Source organism: Callorhinus ursinus, unplaced genomic scaffold (assembly GCF_003265705.2).
Source record: "Callorhinus ursinus isolate GAN/ISIS: 27379988/994484 unplaced genomic scaffold, GSC_fseal_2.0 scaffold10, whole genome shotgun sequence".
Taxonomy (NCBI): domain Eukaryota; kingdom Metazoa; phylum Chordata; class Mammalia; order Carnivora; family Otariidae; genus Callorhinus; species Callorhinus ursinus.
The window spans coordinates 15,491,444-15,514,637 of NW_027397072.1; positions in this window are offsets into that span (position 1 = coordinate 15,491,444).

Below are 23,194 nucleotides of genomic sequence, written 5' to 3' on the forward strand. Positions count from 1 at the left end.
AATCTTATCGTATGTTCTTGTAAAATTGTAAAAAGTAAGATATTTAACTGAGATTAGTTAAGATTGCCGTTTCTTTCATTTTGACTATCAGACATTTCCTATTATGTATGGATGGTCTCCTACACCCACTTTGCAGAACAACCATGCACTGTAACATGAAGGTGAAGACCAGAGGTGCCATTGGGCTATGCATGAGTTCTGAGGTGCCCCCACCAGAAGTATGTGGGTAGAGCAAACAAACAAACAAAACCACATAACTGGAGCTAGAAGCTAGTCTGTGGGAAAGTTTTTCAACTTTTAACTCATATGAGGGACACTTGATGAAGGTTTTCTTAAACTTTAAACATTTACAGTATTACCAATAGCAAGCTGTAAAGCTAAAATAAAGTTGCCTAAACTATAAATGGTAAAAAAAGTAAATTTTGGTCCATCATGCTAGAGGAAAGACTAAAGTATCTTTTTATTCTCTATATATCAAAATTTTTCTTCTATGAAAAGGTCATCAAAGAGTATATAGCCAAAAATGTTGGGATAATTCACTATGGAGGTATATCAGGCAATTATTAAAAATAGTTATTTTTCTGGATTTTGTGACACAGGTTATATTTGTCAGTTCTTTAAAATATGTAAATTTTGTGCTTTCTTTTCTTATTCCAAATAAGTATCACATTCATATCAAATTTTGTTTTTGCAATTTTGAATTCTTTTTCTTAAAGAGGGCCTCCCAAATCGGGCAAGCTTTAGGCTTTTCCAAGCCTCAACTTACCCTGGTTAACCAAGTGAGTTCTTTGAACTGGTGGGACTCATCTTTTCTCTAATGGACAGTTTCTCCATAAATCCTCATACTTCTTGCTTGCTGTGCAAAACCAGTGCCTGAGGCATGTAATGAGTCTCTTCTGGGTGCTGTGTCCCATTGTCTGAGAGCCACTGGCTTCCTTACCCCGGAGCTGAGCCCTTAAGAGCCTGGGGAATCTAAGGTCCCCAGGAAGGATGCTGTCAAGTGGAGGGTTTTTGGGTGAAGACACCAAGATCCTGGGTAGGGTGCAGCTTGGGTGGTCAGGAGAACAGTGTGGTACATGCACTCCCAGGATGCTGCCTTCAATGAGGTCCAAATAGCACTTGGTGAGGCTGCAGACAGCAGCTGACTCCAGCCTGTGGGCTTGTACTGGGAGGAATGGTCACAGTCTTTAGGCAATGACAGCTGGATACCCCGGGCAGCAACAGCTCAGGGAAGAATGAGGGAGCCAGTGGGCAGAGCTGGGAAGGCTGGAAAAGCTGGAAAGGCTCAGTTTGCCCTGGAATTGGTTGGCTAATTGCAAAGAGAGATACTTTTCTCTCCCTCTAATATTTTCCCTTTTGGAAAATGCCTAAAATTGTACTTTGGACTTTGATAAACTAAAGGGCAAGACCACTGTGTTAGTCAGCGTTCTGCAGAGGAAAAGAACCAATAGAAGATAGACACCCATACACATGCATATATGAATGCATTATGCATAGGTAGGTTTATGCATATGTAGTCTCATGATAAGGAATTGACTCATGTGATTACGAAGGCTGAGAAGTCCTCAGATCTGCAGCTGGCAAGCTGGAGACCCAGGGGCTGATGTTTAGTTTCAGTCTGAGTCCAAAGGCCTGAGAAACAGAGCTACACACAGATGACATGCATTCTGATCTGAAAGCTGACCAACAGCAGACCCAAAAAGAGCCAATGTTTCACCTCAAGTCCAAAGGCAGGAAAAGCCCACTGTCCCAGCTCATACAGTCAGGCAGGAGGCCGTCCCTTTTACTCAACCTTTCTCTTCTGTTCAGGTCTTCAACTGACTGGATGAGGCCCCCCACTTTGGGCAGGGCAAGCTACTTTACCTAGCCTAAGGATTCATGTGTTAATCTAATCCAGAAACACACAGTTACACCCACAATAATGTTTGACCAAATAACTGGGTACCCTGTGGCCAGTCAAGTTGACATATGAAATTAACCATCACAGCCCCCTACCTCCTTTGTCTTGTCTCCTGGAAAATGTTAGTAGTTGGAAGAAAATGAGGGACAATGCAAAACTGGCCTTTTAGAGCCTGGAGAAATAGAGGTTATCCTACCTCATCCTTTTACAAGAGCAGGATATACTTCATGTATCCCAAACATAATTTTAACTGTTTCTTAATTGCTTATGTTCCTAATTGGATTTAAAATTCTCTGAGGGCAGAGAACTTCCCCTTTCCCCCAAACACACACCAGTCACCCAAAGCTGAGCTTACTAATGGCCGAATAATTCACAAAGTGCCAAGGTGTCAGCCAGCATTGTTACTTGAAACACTTATTGTGCTCTTTAAGGAGGAATGGTCTCCTTCTTCTAGAATCATCTAGAACTCTATTCTATAGACAATGTATAAAATCTGTAAAGATCCTAAAACAGCTAATTTCTACAATAAGGAATTAAATTAAACAAATCCACAAGTCCATTGCAAAAGTAATCTTTCTTTATTGAAGTGCTGTCTCATGTCTCATCATAGGGAATACAGAATAGTGTTGTCTAAGTCTGGACCCCTACACTATGAGCAGAAATTCAAACAAGCTCATAAGAAATTCAAGTACCTAATTTGTGGGGTAAGTATTAACTATTTTAAAAAAGGAATAAAACCTTAACTTAAATAACAATTACACATGATTATAAAAATCCAAACAAACCCTATGTTAATAATTTTATGTTTTTCCTGCCAAAAAAAAGCTTTAGTTATATAGATACATGAAATATATGCTATTTGGTAAAATAGCATATATTTTAAAATTTTTTTATCTTATTTTTGATGCAGTTATATTTTTAAATCCCCATTTATAACAAGGAAATTGAGATAAGACTTCTATTTCATTTCTTCTAGATTTTATAAATTCAAAAAAATCAAAAAAATAAAATATTGAAGCCACACTGTAGGTGACTCTCCTCTATATTTAGCAGAACAAAAAGTTATTTGGGAAAATTAAGTTGAGGGCCACAGAATGAAAAAAAAGTTACCAATTCAAATCTTTATGTTCGTGTTCAAAAAAGAAAATAAAATATTTTGGATTCTATGTGAAGCATGAGTCTCAGGGTCGCTAAGTGCCTCCAAGATCACACGTGGGCACTTACATTTTAAAAGCACTAAAGAAAGTTATGTGGAAATTCTTCTGAATGGAATAATAGGCACTTGGTTACCAAGGAATGATCTTTATCCAGCACAGGTATACACTTACTCAGAACTTGGAATACTGAGGTGTAAACATATTCTGACCCCCTTCTGGGAGCTCGCTCACGTTTACACTGTGCCATGGGGCCAACAGAAGTGGAGGCATGGGAAAGAACGGGATTCTGGTCCCAGATGGCCAAGGTCAGGAAGTGCCCCTCTATTCTGACTTGGGCTGTTTCTCACAATCAGCGGGGACTGCTCTCCTGCATTCCTGGCCTCGCTCTCAGATGGCCGCACTGTGTCCACTCACAGTTGACCCCGTGAGTCCGTCCTGCAGCCTCCTGCATACACTCCTCTTGCTGGTCTGCTCTCCCGGGCTCTAATACACTCAGCAGCAGCTCCTCTGCTGGGGCTCCCAGGCCTTCCCGATGGTGCTGGAGGACGGTATTATTCCGTTTCCCTGTTTTTCCCACCTAATGACATAGATCCTGGCCCCAAAGCAGCCAGAGATTGCCCACATCAGAGCACTCAGGCACTTCCCGGCCACTTCCTGATGTGGCCAAGTCTGGGGTCACAGGAAAATAAAAAGGAGTAGGGGAAATAGCCACTCCACAGTGCTCCATGTGGATGGCTGCTTTCTTGCGGCTCACCTCCAGAGAGTTTTGCTAAATGAAAGAGCCCAGAACGTCAGGCTTTGACAGGACCCTTGAGATTTTATTCACCCCCTAATTTTATGGTTTGGAATATTAAAACTAAGGGAGATAAACTTTCTAAAGTTAGGATGTTAGAGACTGGCTGGCTGGCCCCGGAAGCCTGGTCAGGGTGACTCCCTGCCCAGTGCTCTCTCTACACTTTAAGGCCACACCCTCGAAGAATTATTGCCTTGAGAACATCATCAAACCAACTTTGAACACTCCCATTCTTAACGAGCAAGGTGCTGGCTAAAATGTCACTTTGTCCATGGACGTGAGAACTGTTTTGTGGTCTCCACACTCAGCGATTTGCTTAGATGGATGCTCTGTCTTCCAACAAATGGAGAAATGGGTGACTGACGTTCAGGCTGGAGAAGCACCTAGGGGGATTGCTTCTGCAAAACCACAGTAGGCAGAAACCTCCAGCCTATTTTTAACCTCCTCCCCTTTTAAATAACCATATTTATATTTTGAATACGTGAAATGGTTAACTCTGTAGAGGAGAGTCAGAGAGGGTACCTAATCCCAGCTTGATGCAATTACTTTAACATGAATTTAAAATAAAATTAAAGTTAACAGTTTAAACTGATGTTTGAGGGTTTTAAAAAGATTTAGTTTCCTTTGGAACCACTGTGTTATTTGATCCAGTACAATCATTTTGAGCTCCATGCATAACATCTTTACCCAAGTACCATTACTACTAGATTATGCCCATAGGTTGAGTTACAAATGTCTAAAAATCTTAAAATTATTAAGCTCAGATTAAAGTGTTCAAAGACCATGGTGTTATTTTAGTCTCCTGCCATATCCTCCATTTACTATAAACTTGTTATATTGGCATTCAAATAAAATGTCATAAAGCAAGTATGTAAGGAGGTGTTTGGGGTTTGTTTCAGGCTTCTGCGAGCCAAGTTTGCATGGCAACCAGGATGTATAACAGAAACACTCAAATAGTCTTCATAAAAAGAAATGCTGAGCAGAGCTCAGGAGTGGGACAGCTTCTAAGTTGGGGCACACCATCAAAGCTGGTCAGAGCAATGATGGGGTCTAGATAGGGACAGCATGTCACCCAACATTGTCTCAAGAGTACACCGAGGCCCCTCCAAGCAGCTGCCAAGTGCTAAGGCATCAGAGGCCAAGCCTCTAGAGATGCAGCTTCATAGAATTTGCAGAGGTTATAGTTGGAAGGACTCTTTAAGTCCATTTCACCAAACCCCTTGTTTTATAGGTGAGGACATGGAGACCCTGAGCTATGATTTGTCCTCCATCTCAGAGGTCTGCTGTATACTCATAGCAGAAGAACATGGGTATGCCCTCCCCCATGTTCTCTGGTTTAGTGAATTCTCTTCTCTTTTCCCAAATGAACATAAATTGCAACTGTTCTGAATTAGGGCAGAAAAAGAAAGGGTGGAGGCAAAAGTCTTTCATTTGGACATTGCCTTAACAGTACTCATAGGGAGTCTTTCCGGGCTTCCCAGACCAATCTGCTTGGTAGATCTTTCCCTAGAAGACCCATCTCATGAAATCGGACAGATGGTGCTTCATTTTAACTATGGAGAAGGCATTTGTTGAAGCTAAGTTAACCCATCTACCATCATAAGGAAGAAACTCTCCTTTGAGGTCCTTTTGGTTTCTGAAACCCAGATGAAGCGTACAAGAGTGGTTACTTGGAATGAGGCTGCCCCAGAGCTGGGTGAGGTGGGATCCATGAACTGAGAACTTATAAAAAAGCTTCAATCTATCAGTAGTCACCAAAGAGGATGCAGCCTACATGGACAGCATGAAAGTTGCCTATTAATTTCTAAACCTCCTGATAGCCCCATCATTTTCTCACCCAGTACTCCTAAGAGATGGACTGACTGAGGCCCATGGTAAAAACTACACTAACCTGTGAGTACCTCTGAGACCAAAAACTGAAACAAGAAGAGAAGCAGGAAAATGGATGTTTGGCACTGCTGGGAAAGGCTGCTTCATTGTACACGAATCTATTGCATAACATATTTTTTAAAAAACCCCATATTTACACCCCCTCAAATTAACAATCATGACAAGTTTCTTCTATTCCTATCTTTTTTTTAAATTCAAAACTGATATTCTGCAACCCCATTCCCTCTCCATTCTTCCCTAAAGGCAATCTAGCAGAATTCCTCTTGTTTCCAAGATTTGTGTTTATGCATATGTACAAAAACAGACTCCTAGTGTACACCTTTCTCCAGATTTATTTTATCCCCACTCCTCATAGTTCCAAAAAAAAAATCTCTATTTCTCTAGTTTTATGTTTTCACAAGAAAGAGCTTTCACTACAGTAATATTTGGGGCTGATGCACATTCCTTACTCATCCCTTCCCACAGATGTGAGGTGAATTATCTGATTAATGAGTTTGGAAGAAATAATCTTGTTATTATCTCTCTATTTTGGGTGTCAGTTTCTGCAGGATGCAAGTAATCAGCTGATCTTCCACCATGTGGCAGAGGGTGGCCCTTTGCAAAGAAGGCCCATGATTGTGAACTATGCCAGCAAACTACACAAGATTGTCTTTAGAGGAAGTGCTAGGGAGACCAATCAGACCACTGAAATAAACCACATTCCTTCAATCAGCTATTTTAATAATATATATGAGATATGTTAGGTAAAGAACTTGGGAATTTTTTCAGTCCTCCATACCCTGCGGAAGGTGGAGAGAACCCATGCAAAGAAACTTGAGTATGGTTAAACCAGATCCTTTCAGGGAATGAAAACAACAATCGTAGAAAGGAGAGATTGGTGGCCACTGAAATAATAAGACACAAGTTTCCAAGAGCCCACAAGATTTTGTTTGGTACAGCTAAGAGCCTGAATTTTAAAAATAAAAATGAAAAATACCAAGGGGTGCCTGGGTGGCTCAGTAGGCTAAGCATCTGCCTTCAGCTCAGGTCATGATCTCAGGGTCCTGGGATGGAACAGTTGGGCTCCCTGCTCAGCGGGGAGTCTGCTTTTCCCTCTGCCCCTCCCCCTGGCTCGTGCTCTCTCTCAAATAAATAAATAAAATCTTGAAAAAAATAAAAAATATAGAACATTTTCTGGGGTTTGCATTCTGGTGATCCTTATTTGAAGTGAAGTGGGATAGGAAAGCAAGGACACCATAAATATCTAGAGTGGATTTGCCAGGGAAAATCCGGGACACCCAGTTAAATTTGAATTTATCTGGAATTCAAATTTAACTGGGTGTCTTAATTTTTGACATCTTCATTGAGTAATAATTCATATACCATAAATTTAACCAATTAAAGTCTACAATTAAATGGTTTCTAATATATTCACAGAGTTGTACAACCATCACCATGATTTGTTTAGAACATTTTCATCACTCTAAAAAGAAGCTAGTACCCGTTAGCGGTGTCTTCACAGCTGGCCCCCAGCCCTAAGCAAACGCTAATCTACACTCTGTACCATTAATCTGTTTTGTGCCCATACACTCACCTCCCTGGACATTTCACATAACTGAATCACACAATCCGCGGTGCAAGCGTGTATCTTTAGTTTTGAAATCTGACAGCCCTAGCCCAAGCTATTTGTGTAGAGCAATGAGGAGTCATGGCAGCCGGAGAAAATGTAACGGGAAAATAAATATGCTAGAGCAGGTAGGGAAAGTGGCATGCTGAGAACCTGGCGGGGCTGCCCATCCCCACATTACGGATTCTTCACACTGGCACCAAAATCCATGTGCAGCCAGTCACTCTGGCTAGTTTAAGGGGGACATTTTGTCTCCAAAAGGAAACCCACAGCCACTGCAGGAGAGCCAGAGACTCGGGCTGGCTGCCATGCATCCTGGAGCGATAGCCATGCACATTGGCGAACTGCTTGCGGAGGGGATCTCATCGTCTCCACGTCCAGGTGCTGCGGGGCACCCCCGCGGCGGGGCGGGGGGGCTGCACCACAGGCACTGTCGCCAGGACCCCTGCCACCTCTGCATCTGAAAGTCTGTGTCCACCATGCTCCCTGATTCTCCCAGAACAGGAAGAGAGTCCACGTTGACTTTCGTCTTCCGCAGCATGTGAAAAGTGTGGCAAAGACACAGATTTCACTAGGAGGTCCAACTTCAATTCTTGTTGCCCAGGGTGGCGAGCATAATTGACAGTAACTGGAGTCCTAGTCCTGTGCCTTGGCCACATAAAGATTCAACAATTGATTTCTAGTTCCTACCTCAGGGAGACAGGACCCATCATGTGGGAAAACCACAGGACAGGCGTTCAAAAGATTCTGGGCCGCCCCAAGTGCAACACTTTTACCGTTGCTTTTTCCCGGCTCGCTTGGGATGATGTAGAAATGGCTGCCTGCATCAGAAAGGCGAAACTGGGTGAGGGAACGCCGCCAGGCAACTTCCTGGCTGAAGCAGAGGATACAGGGCCCTTTGAGCAGAGAAAGCACCAGCAGCCCAAGAACACTGGGTGGGACACTTAGGCTGCCCGCAGCTCTAGGCAGTCTTGTTTTTGGAATCTCCACTCCAGGATAACAAATGTATTAAAATTCACCTGCAACCCCCATTAAACAGAAATGTTGCCCATACATTCTTCTGGGAAATTCCTTTTACATTTAAAACTATTTTTGTTTCAAATAATGTAACATATGTTAAGAAAAAAGAAAAAGAAGAAGACAGCAGGAGGGGTAGAATGAAGGGGAGTAAGTCGGAGGGGGAGACAAACCATGAAAGACAATGGACTCTGAGAAACAAACTGAGGGTTCTAGAGGGGAGGGGGGTGGGCGGATGGGTTAGCCTGGTGATGGGTATTGGGGAGGGCACGTTCCGCGTGGAGCACTGGGTGTTATGCACAAGCAATGAATCATGGAACACTACATCCAAAACTAATGATGTAATGTATGGTGATTAGCATAACAATAAAAAAATTTTAAAAAAACCTATTTTTGTTTCAAGTACTTTCTTCCACTTAAAAATTGTAATGACTAAATCAAAAAAAAAAAAAATGTAATGACTAAATCATAATGACCATGCAAGCTCGGGAAATCTTACAGAATAAGAAAGTCGAGCATGCAGTTCAGGTATAATGAATTTTTATTTTACTAATATCAAATTTAAAAATGAAAACATTTAGCATAATGTGACATTTTAATGACATCGTTAACAAACCCTTGCTTCTGATCTTCCAGTTTTCTATTTGTCCTTTGGATACAAATAATAATTTCCTGTTTCCACCCTTTACAGGGAACGCTGAAAAGCTTAATGGATAAAACAACACGAGGCTAGGCACCTGGGTGGCTCAGATGGTTAAGCGTCTGCCTTCGGCTCAGGTCATGATCCCAGGTTCCTGGGATCGAGTCCCACGTCGGGATCCCTGCTCAGCGGGGAGCCTGCTTCTCCCTCTGCCTCTCTCTCTCTGTCTCTTATGAATAAATAAATAAATCTTTGGGGGAAAAAAACAACAACAACATGAAGCTGTTTCTGTACAAAATTATCTGTGGGATTCGGTGGGAAAGATAGTTTCACGAAACCCTGGAGAATAGAATCCAACTGCAAACCAAGGCTGCTCATGGTCCCGGTGAGGGTTTTCCTCAAATTGCTAACCCCTCTTCTCCCTCCTCTGGTTTTTAGGTAGCAGAAAACCCCATGTGAAATGCACCTTTCAAGGGAAAGACAGTTCACAGCCAAGATCAGAAGGGACTTGAAGAGAATTTAATCACGTTGTATCAATACAAAGAGAAGGCTAGACAGAGCTGCTCCCCTTCAGCATGCAAAAGGCCAAGAAGAGCTTGCAAATACAGTGTAGAAAGAGAAGGTGATGAGGTTGATGATAATATGAGAGAGAAAGGGGCACCACACACAAAAGAAAGACAGCATCTCGTCAAGATGACCTCAGAGATGAGATGTTCAAACAACAGAATAAGAAGAAAAAGGAGTTTGCAGAGTCAAGGAAAGAAACCATGGACCAAGACAACACTTAAGACTAATTAATTTTATTTTCTATATCACAGAAATCAACAAATCATACTGTGTATCATAGGAAATACATATCACAGATATGTATCTCTATATTTTTATCTTGTTTATATATCTGTGATATAAAAACAGGTTTAACAGAGCTGACTACTTCAAAGTGAATTACTGGCATGAAGGAAAAGTCTAAAATAATCCTACTGAATGTGAAGGGAAAAAAGGTTACAATTTAAAAGTAGTGGGAAAGGGGGTGATACCATCTAACCTGAAGATGACTGGAGTCTCTCAAGTGGAGAACCCTGTACATAAAAAAAAAGTATATACTGAAGTCCTAATAAAGAAAACATTCAAGGGATAAAGGAACTATTGAGCCTCCTGACTGAAAGTCACACTATTTGCAAAGAAAAGCAGACACAGAAAAATTGAATCTATGCTGTAGCCAGTTTAGCTAACAGATTCCAAGAAGCATTAAAAACTAAAAACATAGGATGACAGAATTAAGACAAAATATGTATATAATATTAATTATACTAATGCATGTAAATTGAACAAAACAATCTAGTAAAAGTTTCATAGATTGTGTCACAAAAACTAAATCCAAACATATTGCATACAAGAGCAGCTTCTAAAACAGGTAACAGGAATATCAAAAGTAATAGGATAAACGAAAGCACCTCGTAGAAACCCCACACCCAAGTTATAGAGGAATTCTGCTATGTTTTTGGCTCTACTCGTAGAGTTTCATCTTTTTCCTTTACATTTACATTTTTGATTCATTGTGTATTGTGAGAAATGGATCTAGTTTTACCTTTTTACAAATGACTCTCCAGTTTTCCCCAACATAATGATATAAAAGGGTTATCTATGCCCCAGTGATCCCCGGAACCACCATTATCGTACATAGTTTCACCCGTTTCTGGACTTTCTATTCTTGCAATTGTTTTTTCTGTCTATCTGCACACCATTACTGCCATTTTGGGTATCAAGGTATTGGGATATGTTTAGGTATCTGGAAGGCCACTTCCCTTCTCATGACTATTCCTTTTCAGGGCTTTCCGAGTTATTCCTGCAGGTTTTGTTTTTCCATACAAACTTTGGTATCACCTCGTCCAGTTCTTACCAGGCTTTAATCAAGGCTTATTGGGAATTAATCAATTTTATATATTCATTTATAAAGAACTCACATCTTGATGGTATCGAGATGTCCTGAGCAAAAATGAGCAGTATCTTTCCATTTATTCAAGCCTACTTTTGGATCTTTCAAGAATGATCATAGTTCCGGGGCCCCTGGGGTGGCACGGCCCGTTGAGCGTCTGACTCTTGGTTTCAGCTCAGGTCGTGATCTCAGGGTGGTGAGATCGAGCCCTGCACAGGGCTCCATGCACTCAGTGTGGAGTCTGCTTGAGTTTCTCTCTCCCCCCTCCCTCTGTTCTGCCCCTGCTCATGAGCTATCTCTAAAATAAATAAAATCTTTAAAAAAAGAATGACTATTGTTTTTTTTCATATAGCATTTGAACACTTCTTCCTAAATTTATTCCTAAAATATCCCATTTTCTATCACTATCATAAGCAGGTTTTCTCTTTCATTTTATCTTCTAGCTGGTTATTATTTGCACATGTGAAATCTATTGGTTTCCATAGATAACAAAGCACCTCAGAACACACTATGCTGAGATCTACCCTACTCCACCCTCATTATGTCATGGGCTGCTTAATCATCATCATCGAGTCCACATGAAGACAGAGTTGTTGACTGAGGGAGAGCTCCAAGTTAGGGCACGGGCCTGGCATTTGCTGGCTTAGTTTTGGTTTATTTGCTCTGATCAGGTGAATCCCTACCATCCAGAGGAAGGCACGTGTGGTGAAGGTAAGTCATGATCTTTTCTGATTCTATGCAATCTGACCTGCTTCTCAGAGGATGGGAAGTCCAAGAATATTTTTCTCAGTGCATCACCATTAGAATGCCATTTGCATAAATTTGGCCTAGACTTTTTTCTATGGAACTCCTTTACATTTGAATTTCGATGAGGTTTCCTGGATTAGCTTCCTATTGCTGGTGTTAACCACCACAAGTTTAGAGATTGAAAGCCATACACATTTTTTCTTTTTTTTTAATTTTTTATTGTTATGTTAATCACCATATATTACATCATTTGTTTTGGTGTACTGTTCCATGATTCATTGTTTGTTCATAACACCCAGTGCTCCATGCAGAATGTGCCCTCCTTTAATACCCATCACCAGGCTAACCCATCCCCCTACCCCTCCTCCCCTCTAGAACCCTCAGTTTGTTTTTCAGAGTCCATCATCTCTCATGGTTCGTCTCCCCCTCTGACTTACTCCCCTTCATTCTTCCTCTCCTGCTATCTTCTTCTTTTTCATTCTTCTTAAAATATGTTGCGTTATTTCATACACATTTTTTCTATATACAGGTTAGAAGTTCAGCATGGGGCTCGTTAAGCCAAGCGCAAGGTGCCAGTAGCACTGCATTCCTTCTGCAGATTCTAGGAGAGAAAGCTTTCCTTCCCTTTTTCAGATTCTCACGGCCAGCTCTATTCCTCAGCTCACGGCCCCTTCTTCTTTCTTCAGAGCCATCACTCCAACCTTTGGTTCAGACTTCACATCATTTCCTGACTTTGAAGCTTTTGCCTCCCTGTGATAAGGACCCTGTGATTACATTAGGCCCACCCAGAGAATCCAGCATAATTCCCCCAGATCAAGATGCTTAATTTACTCACATCTGCAAGGCCCTTTTGTCAGGTAAGGAAACATATTCACAGGTTCTAGGAATTAGAATGTGGATGTCTTTGGGGGGCATGTCTACCACATTTCTCATTTACATTTTTTTCTATAATTTCATGGTTGATGGAATATCTTGGAATGGATGCCTCCTGGGAAGCAACAGAGTGTAGGAAAGAACCTACACTCCAGAGTCTGATCAACCTGGATTTAGCCCTGATGCTTCATCTAACTAGCTGGGTGACTTTATGGAAGTAACTTTTTTAGGCCTCATTTTCTTCATCTATAAAATTGAGGAGATAACAATAATGTCTACTCCTTAAGGTTGCTGTGAGAAATAAAGGAGCTGAAAATGTAAAACATTTAACTCTGTCTGGCCAACAGTAAGCACTCAATATCTGTTAGCTGGGGTCTGCTGCACTTCAATTCAAAAAAACTAAATGACTTTTCAGTGCTGCTGCATGAATATACTACTTAACTTACTTGGGCATTCTTGGATTTTAAAAAAGTAAACTAATCTTTCCGTAACCCAAATTGGCCCCTGGCTTTCCCAGCCCAAACAGGGCAAACCATCAAAGTAGCCATTTATCAATGTAGGCACACACATATATCCTTCTATGTCTCCACTCCCAGGAGTGTCATAAATTATTCCAACAGAGTGGCAAAGACAGTGGTGAGCTCTGCTCTCTTAAGTCAGCACATGAATAACTAAACTGGAGGGCATTCCTTATTGACATTGTTATACTTGGTATTTCAAATATTTGTTATATACCCCTGTAACTATACAAAGAATCATCTAATCATCATATCTCATCATATTCTGGTTTGTTCTAGTCCCTGCCCACCTCCCAATAACTATTCTCCTGGGCAGCCGGCTATCAGAGAGAAACTCTTTTCATGGTGTGGTCCCAGCTTTTGTTACTTTATTTTGCAAGCTGAACTTGGTAAGTCTGTCTGCCAATGTACCCGCTCCTACATCTGCAATTATAATTGAATCCACACATTTAGATTTAATCATGCAACCTCATATAATACATTGGTTGCCATAGTTTTCTGCTACTTTAAGCATATTTAATTTTTAAGCTACTGTATCTCTAGTGACTATTTTTGGCAAAGTATTTTATTGGTATCTACTATACTCTCTTCCTTCCCGTTGGATCTAGTTGATGTGTAGGCACATTTACAAACACATGCAAAAGAAACAAGTTAGTGTGGTTCTGTCTTGATGGCACTTAAACTCTTCCTGGTTCAATTTATTTTATTCAATAAGAAAGTAAGAAGAGATGAGCCATAACCTAATCCCTTCTTGCTTTACATGGAAAACAAACTTGCCCAATATCCAGCTCTCAGTGATTTCAGAATTAAAAGTCTTTGAATTTTATTAATATGGATGATCCAGCTCTGCTATTCTGTGTGCCATCATAGTTATTTTAGATTCTTTGTAGGAATATATTTTTATCTTGATCAGCATTTGCCTAGAATATTTTATTTGGCGAGATCTGAGTAATGGAGTAAAACTCAATGAAACAAATATTTACGAGAGCCTTTCCATGACACCATTATTCTCTAGTTTGCCTAGGGTTTCCCAACAAAACATCCTGACAATTTTTCCCATCCAGTTGGGTCAGCAAATAGCAAAGATGCCTGCTGGATGCAAAGGGACCCAGTTAGTTGGTAGATCATATCGCTGTAGCAGCAGAGCTAATTCTTGGGCTGCCTCTATCACCGTCCTGAGCCATAGCCCTCCCTGTATATCTCATCCTCCTTTTCATTTCTCTCAAAAAGCATTCAGGTTAGCAGCTTGGGCCTGTTTCCTGGGTGGACCCCCATTTCGGCAGCCCTCTCCAATGCAAACCACTTGCCCAGCAAGGGACTCTCCTCTCCTGGACCAGGAAATCCCAGCTCAGAGATGATATTACCTGCTTCTGTTCCCTCCCTGCATTGTTTTGCATACATCCAGTTGGCAAGTTTCACAGTGGCATTTATCTTGATGTCCCCAGAAACCCAATAAAACTCAGATAACATCCTATGCAGGCTGCAACTCCAGACTTTGTTTTCAATGAGAATATATGAACCCTGGAGGCACTCTTATGGGATGTAGGGGACTTAACATGACCTCAGAGCCCCCAAAGCTCAATATAGGCCTGGATACATTCTGTATGTGAAATATTTAATTTTTATTTTGTTTTGTTCTATATTCTCTATCTTGACTTAAAGGCAGCAAGATACAATACATTCTCTTAATAAAACTTCCCAACATCGACTTAACCTTTTCATATGACTGCATAAAGACAACAAAGCATTTGTGTTAAATGCTAAAGATATTAGAAAATAATACAAAAGTCAAGGAAAGTTATCTTCATATCTGATTTCAAGTGAGATGGAAAGTGTAAAAATTACTATGGATACCACTTACACAGAAAGAGAAATGCAAGAGTCACATCATACATAAATGCAGACACTGAAAGTTGATAACCATCGTCTAAGTACAACAGTAAACATAATTAGGATAAGACTTATGGGGGGAATGAAAGTTGCTGATGGTATTAAAAATTTGCAATCAACCGTTTGTTGCTTGTGTGAGATAATTAAGATCCAGAGACCTAAAGAGACTCAAAGTGAATGCATAGTCTGAAGTCAGGGGTCAGGTATCACGCCTGTGGACATAGTGATTTCGATGTGGTAGGTGTGAGAGGAGATACAGTTTCACATAGAGATCCAGGTGTCGACACAGATAGAGAAGCCCATGGCTTTCTCTGAGAACAAATAAAATCCATAGCAAAACACTTTCGAGGACACAGTCATGGCCAAAGGTGTGGTAAGGACTCATGCACTAGGTGTTTGCCCCTCACCATCCCAGGAAAGACACTGAGGAGAACAGTGATGAATATGCCCCCCTTTTCCCGCTCCCCCCCCGGGAGTTTGTTGTCAGGCAGGGCGATGTGCCGTCACTAGCAACCACCGTCCTAACCTATGCATTTTGGTTCACCGGAAGCAGAAACCTGCTTGGAATTTTCCAGTGGTTCAGATTCCGAGATTTTCTCTGATGGAGATGTTCGGTAGTCTGGGTATATTTACCAAGCAAAGACACTCTGGCCTGCATGAGCAGCCTCAGTTGGCAAGATATGCCCCCCAGAAAATTTCCATCAGGTTATGACTAAACAGTACTTTAAAGATTTCACAGGAAACATTGGAAAGTCTATTACTAATTTCTGTAACACTGACCACATTGTCAAAAAAACAGGATCGTTTTTCCACCGAGTCATAAATCACTATATATATATATATATATATATACACACATATATACATATATATATATAACTTCACTGTTTAAAAATTCATTTTCGTTTGACAAAACAATTAGCATTCTTTCTGAAGTTGAGATCAACATGTGAAAATGTTGTCTGATTCTGTAAACCAAGATGACAGATTGGATATACTGTGCATACCTCACAAAATCCTAAAAGGGAGAGAGGGCACAGCACGTGGAGTTGCTCAGAGTTTGTTTAGAATGGCCCGCCAGCCTCTATTGTAGTTGTAAGGTGGGGATTCCTTTTCAAAGGAATTGAAGGATGGCTTGCTGACATGGCTATCTTCTTCAATATCTTAATTGGAGACGCTTTCTTATAGGTCTAGACATGTAACTATGTCTTCATTGTCTACCAAAACCAGTCTTGCTTTAGTGCATCTAGGATGTTGATGAGGTGTCTTTGACTCAATAAAAGGGTCTAAAAATGAGAATGGGAAAAATGAAGCCATTTGCAAATGGTTAACAAAAATACTTTATCCAACTGCCAACCTCTCACTTAGCACTAAGCACCTGTACCACAGAGGCTTTGCTCATTCTTTCTTTTTCCGGCATTCTTTCCCAAGGTTTGCACGGGCTCTGTAACATGTTCTCTGCATGCCTGCACAGGGCCCTGCATGGGCTAGCATGAGGAATTTGGGGTTTGGGTACAGAGTGGACAAGTTCCCCATGCCCATCAGCTGAGACCCAATGTGATAGTTTGTCATTTTCACACATGGTGAACTTCCAGAGCGTTTATGGCGGCAGAAACCTTGGTACCTGTGCAACTGCAGTATCTTAGCAATTCCATAATGAAATTCACATGGAATCTCCCAACCCAGCCAGATTTGTGTCAGCTTTCTTAACATGTTCCAGTTGCATGAAATACTAATTAAAGGCACTCATTGTTAACTGATATAAATAGTCCCCACTTAGCCCATTATAGGTATGGGCTGTAAAACAAACAATTACGTGACAGATGATACATGTGAACATAGAGAAATTCTGTAATGACATTTCTGTAACTCTGTAACCTCTTCAACCACCATATGTTCTACATTAGGAGCTAAAAGGGGTGCTGATTGTGAAGGTGACGCTCCCCCCAGTGTGTGACTTTTCTTCTAAGAATAGAAAGCATCTCTGAAGGATTTACATTACAAATGGAGTTGAGGCAATGAAATCATTAATGGGAGTTGGTTTTTAACTCTTTCATGTGTTTGGGATTCTTTTTGTTTTTTAATTTTATTATGTTATGTTAGTCACCATACATTACATCATTCGTTTTGGATGTGGTGATCCACAATCCATTGTTATCGTATAACACCCAGTGCTCCATGCAGTATGTGCCCTCCTTAATACCCATCACCGGGCTAACCAATCCCCCCTCCCCCCCCCTAAAACTCTGTTTGTTTCTCAGAGTCCATAGTGTCTCATGGTTTGTCTCTCCCTCCAATTGCCCCCCCTTCATTTTTCCCTTCCTTCCCCTAATGTCCTCCCTGCTATTCCTTATGTTCCACAAATAAGTGAAACCATATGATAATTGACTTTCTCTGCTTGACTTATTTCACTTAGCATCATCTCCTCCAGTCCCATCCATGTTGATGTAAAAGTTGGGTATTCATCCTTTCTGATGGCTGAGTAATATTCCATTGTATATATGGACCACATCTTTATCCATTCATCTGTTGAAGGGCATCTTGGCTCTTTCCACAGTTTGGCTATTGTGGACATTGCTGCCATGAACATTGGGGTGCATACGGCCCTTCTTTTCACTACATCTGTGTCTTTGGGGTAAATACCCAGGAGTGCAATTACTGGGTCATAGGGTAGCTCTATTTTTAAATTTTTGTGGAACCTCCACACTATTTTCCAAAGTGGCTATACTAACTTGCATTCCCACCAACAGTGTAAGAGGGTTCCCCTTTCTCCACAACCTCTCCAACATTTGTTGTTTCTTTCCCTGTCCATTTTTGCCATTCTAACTGGTGCAAGGTGGTATCTCAATGTAGTTTCGATTTGAATTTCCCTGATGGCTAATGATGATGAACATTTTTTTCATGTGTCTGTTAGCCATTTGTATGTTTTCTTCAGAGAAGTGTCTTTTCATATCTTCTGCCCACTTTTTGACTTGATTATTTGTTTTTTGGGTGTTGAGTTTGGGAAGTTCTTTATAGACCTTGGATACCAGCCCTTTATCTGTAGTGTCATTTGCAAATATCTTCTCCCATTCTGTGGGTTGCCTCTTTGTTTTGTTGACTGTTTCCTTTGCTGTGCAGAAGGTTTTTATCTTGATGAAGTCCCAAAAGTTCATTTTTGCTTTTGTTTCACTAGCTTTTGGAGATGTATCTTGAAAGACGTTGCTGTGGGCGATGTCAAAGAGGTTACTGCCTGTGTTCTCCTTTAGGATTTTGATGGATTCCTGTCTCACATTGAGGTCTTTCATCCACTTTGAGTTTATCTTTGTGAATGGTGTTAGAGAATGGTCGAGTTTCATTCTGCATGTGGCTGTCCAATTTTCCCAGCACCATTTATTGAAGACACTGTGTTTTTTCCATTGCATGTTTTTTCCTGCTTTGTCAAAGATTATTTGACCATAGAGTTGAGGGTCCATATCTAGGTTCTCTATTCTGTTCCACTGGTCTATCTGTCTGTTTTTGTGCCAGTACCATGCTGTCTTAGTGATCACAGCTTTGTAATATAGCTTGAAATCGGGCAACGTGATGCCCCCAGCTTTGTTTTTTCTTTTTCAACATTTCCTTGGTGATTCGGGGTCTTTTCTGATTCCATACAAATTTTAGGATTGTTTGTTCCAGCACTTTGAAAAATGTCATTGGAATTTTGATCGGGATGGCATTGAAGGTATAGATTGCTCTGGGTAGCACAGATAGACATTTTAACAATGTTTATTCTTCCAATCCATGAGCATGGAATATTTTTCCATCTTTTTGTGTCTTCTTCAATTTCTTTCATGAGTGTTCTGTAGTTCCTAGAGTATAGATCCTTTACCTCTTTGGTTAGGTTTATTCCGAGGTATCTTATGGGTTTTCGTGCTATTGTAAATGGAATAGTCTCTCTAATTTCTCTTTCTACAGTTGCATTGTTAGTGTATAAGAAAGCAACTGATTTCTGCGCATTGATTTTGTATCCTGCCACATTACTGAATTGCTGTATGAGTTCTAGTAATTTGGGGTGGAGTCTTTTGGGTTTTCCACATAAAGTATCATGTCGTCTGCAAAAAGAGATGTGTCTTTGCCAATTTGAATACCTTTTATTTCTTTTTGTTGTCTGATTGCTGTTGCTAGGACTTCTAGTACTATGTTGAACAACAGTGGTGAGAGTGGGCAATCTGGATGAAATGGAGGCCTTCCTGGAAACCTATAAGCTGCCAAGACTGAAACAGGAAGAAATTGACAACCTGAATAGGCCAATAACCAGTAATGAGATTGAAGCAGTGATCAAAAACCTCCCAAAAAACAAGAGTCCAGGGCCTGATGGATTCCCTGGGGAATTCTACCAAACATTCAAAGAAGAAATAATACCTATTCTAGTGAAGCTGTTTCAAAAAATAGAAACAGAAGGAAAACTTCCAAACTCATTCTATGAGGCCAGCATTACCTTAATCCCCAAACCAGGCAAAGACCCCATCAAAAAGGAAAATTTCAGACCAATATCCCTGATGAATATGGATTCCAAAATCCTCAACAAAATCCTAGCTAATAGGATCCAACAATACATTAAAAGGATCATCCACCACAACCAAGTGGGATTTATCCCCAGGATGCAAGGGTGGTTCAACATTCACAAATCAATCGATGTGATAGAACACATTAATAAGAGGAGGGAGAAGAACCATATAGTCCTCTCAATTGATGCAGAAAAAGCATTTGACAAAATACAACATCCTTTCCTGATTAAAACTCTTCAGAGTATAGGGATAGAGGGAACATTCCTCAAGTTCATAAAATCCATCTATGAAAAACCCACAGCAAATATCATCCTCAGTGGGGAAAAGCTGAGAGCCTTTCCCTTAAGATCAGGAACACGTCTGGGATTCTGCACTCTGGTGCCAAGCAATGGCATCAGGCTACCTACAAATTCTCCAATCTCAGGAGAGGGAAATTGAGGGGAACAACTGTGTGCAATGGAGCACATCTATCTTCAAAAGTCACTAATTTGTCCCTGTGCATTCAAATTGAAAAGAGATTTTGGCACAGTGCAAAATTAAGTTTGAAAGGTGTTATTTTTCTCCAAGAGAAAAGTCAATTGTGTGTCAAAATAACCAATGAATATAATCATTGATGAATAGCCATGAATATAATATTCCTGGCAGTCAAATAAATACACAAATTAATTAAACTATGCAATTGCAAACCATCTCTTACTTTCTTTTCTCTTATTCTCCTAACATAGATTATAGGTATTTCTTCTGAAATACTGACTAAAGAAGGATTGTGTGACAGCTGAGCCCAACAAACAAGAGAAATTGAAATATACATTTTAGTTGAACAACCACTTTGTTTAAGAATTAACATTCTACTAAATTACAAATTGTTCATGTACAAATGGCACATGATCTCTACATAGTCAACCTTTTGTAATTCTGGAAAATGGCATTTTTTCAGAAGTACTAAATTCATTACCATGAATTTCTATTTCCTGGCCTCTTATTTTCCAGTTTTTATGTTAAGGGCTTTATTGGGTTTATCTTGTTTATTGCTTAAAAGCCTTAGGGAAGGCATTATTATTATTCACATTTGATAGACAAAGTAATTTAGGCATAGAGTAAGAAAAGTGCTCAAATTTTTGATCAGCTACTATGAGCTCAGCTCTGTAATGAGTGTTGGGGATCCAAAGGTAACAAGATAGGAATGTCCCCCATCCTCATAGTATTTACAGTCCAGTGAGGGAGGTAGATGTGAAATCATTAGTAATAACTAATTAAATGAAACTATGCTAAGTGCCATGGAGGGAAACTTTTGAGACCTCTGAGGACATATACAAAGGGTGGTATATCCCAGTTTTGTGGGTCAAAAAGGACTTGCCTAAAGAAGTATCCTGAAGTATGAATATGATCCAAGCAGGCAAAGTGGGGGTAAAAGAGCTTCCCAGACAGAAATGATGCCCTGTGTCCTCAGAGTGGAAGGAGATAACAGTATTTGCAAAAAAGAGAGGAGGCCAAAGGGCTTGGAAAAGAATAAACAGGAAGAGAGTGGAGCAAGAGGAGGTAGGGAGTGGGGTGGGGGGAGCCTGGTCAGGTCACTGTGGGTTCTGCACACTTCACCAAGTTTTGTGGACTTGGTCTTTTTTTTTTTTTAAAAGATTTTATTTGTTTATTTGAGAGAGAGAGAATGAGAGATAGAGAGCACAAGAGGGAAGAGGGTCAGAGGGAGAAGCAGACTCCCTGCTGAGCAGGGAGCCCGATGTGGGACTCGATCCCGGGACTCCAGGATCATGACCTGAGCCGAAGGCAGTCGCTTAACCAACTGAGCCACCCAGGCGCCCTGGACTTGGTCTTAAGAGTGACTGGGAACCACTGAAGCAGGAGTGTTGCTGATCAAATTTGCATTAAAAAAAATCCCCTAATCAACATAAGGAAACAGGCAAGTATAGAACATGGAACATTACACTACACAACTGGCCTATTTTCCCTAGAAATTCAATGTCACCTTTTCTTGACTGGATTATTTGTTTTTTGGGGTGTTGAGTTTAAGAAGTTCTTTATAGATCTTGGATACCAGCCCTTTATCTATAATGTCATTTGCAAATATCCTCTCCCATTCTGTAGGTTATCTCTTAGTTTTGTTGACTGTTTCCTTTGCTGTGCAGAAGCTTTTTACCTTGATGAAATTCCAGAGGTTCATTTTTGCTTTTGTTTCCCTTGCCTTTAGAGACGCATCTCCAAAGAAGTTGCTGTGGCCATGTCAAAGAGGTCACTGCCTATGTTCTCCTCTAGGGTTTTGATGGATTCCTTTCACATTTAGGTCTTTCATCCATTTTGAGTTTATCTTTGTGTATGGTGTAAGAGAATGGTGTGTTTCATTCACTCATATGTGGAACATAAGGAATAGTACAGAGGACCACAGGGGAAGGGAGGGAAAACCGAATGGGAAGAAATCAGAGAGGGAGACCAACCATGAGAAACTCTGGACTCCAGGAAACAAATTGAAGGTTATAGAAGGGAAGAGGGTGGGGAGATAGGATAACCGGGTGATGGATATTAAGGAGGACACACGATGTGATGAGCACTGGGTGTTATTGGCAACTAATGAATCAATGAGCACTACATCAAAAACTAATGATGTAGTATATGTTGGCGAATTGAACATAATAATAAAAAAGAAAGAAAAAATAAAAATTGCATTAATGAAAGAAAGAAAGAGAGAGAAAGAAAGAAAGAAAGAAAGAAAGAAAGAAAGAAAGAAAGAAAGAAAGAGAGAAAGAAAGAGAAAGAAAGAAAAAAATTCAATGTCATCAAAAAGGTGTATGTGGGGGTGGGGATGAGAGAGGATTTTTTTAAAAAATGTTAAGAGATTCAACAATCGAATGCAAAGAGTGATCCTTGATTTGTTCCTGGCTTCATAAGGAATGGCAATAAGAGAAATTTTAGAGACAATATGGGAAATTTTATTGAATATTTGTTACTAAATTATAGTAGGGTATTATTTTTAATTTTCTTAGGTATAGAAATAGTGTAGTTAAGTAGAAGCATATTCTTACTTTTCTGGACATGTGTGCTTAAGTATTTAGAGACAAAATGTCATGATGCCTGTAATTTTTTTTTCTGAACCATTTCAAAGTAACACACATGTATATATCTTGGTACATTAATATGGTTTTTATTTTATTATTATATCTGATTTTCTGCATCTTTTAGTAGTAGTAGTAGTAGTAATACAAAGTCAAAGAAAACAACCAGGGTTCTGGGTAAGCAGCGGTTGCGGTTGGGTGGCAAGAGTAGACACAGAGATATGAATTGATAGACTATGCAGAAACATGGGCAAAGGATGAAAGAAGCTTGGCTAAAGGATTTGTACCATGGAGGGAGATACATGGATGCATATGAAAGATAATTAGAAAGTAGAATCAACAGCGTTTGGTACATTGATTAGTTATGGAGGAAAAGGGAGGTGTAAAGGTAACTCCTAGATTTCTAGATAAACAACTAAATGGATGGTTGTACCATTTACTGAAGTAGGAAACAGTAGCAGTGGAGCAGGTGTGTGGGATAAAGATTTTAAGCTCAATTTAGGATATTTTGAGTATGAGTATTTGGAGACACCAACATGGAGATGCCAAGGTGGTAAATATACATGCAGGTCCGGACCATAGTGATGAACACACACACACACACACACACACACACACACACACACACACACACAC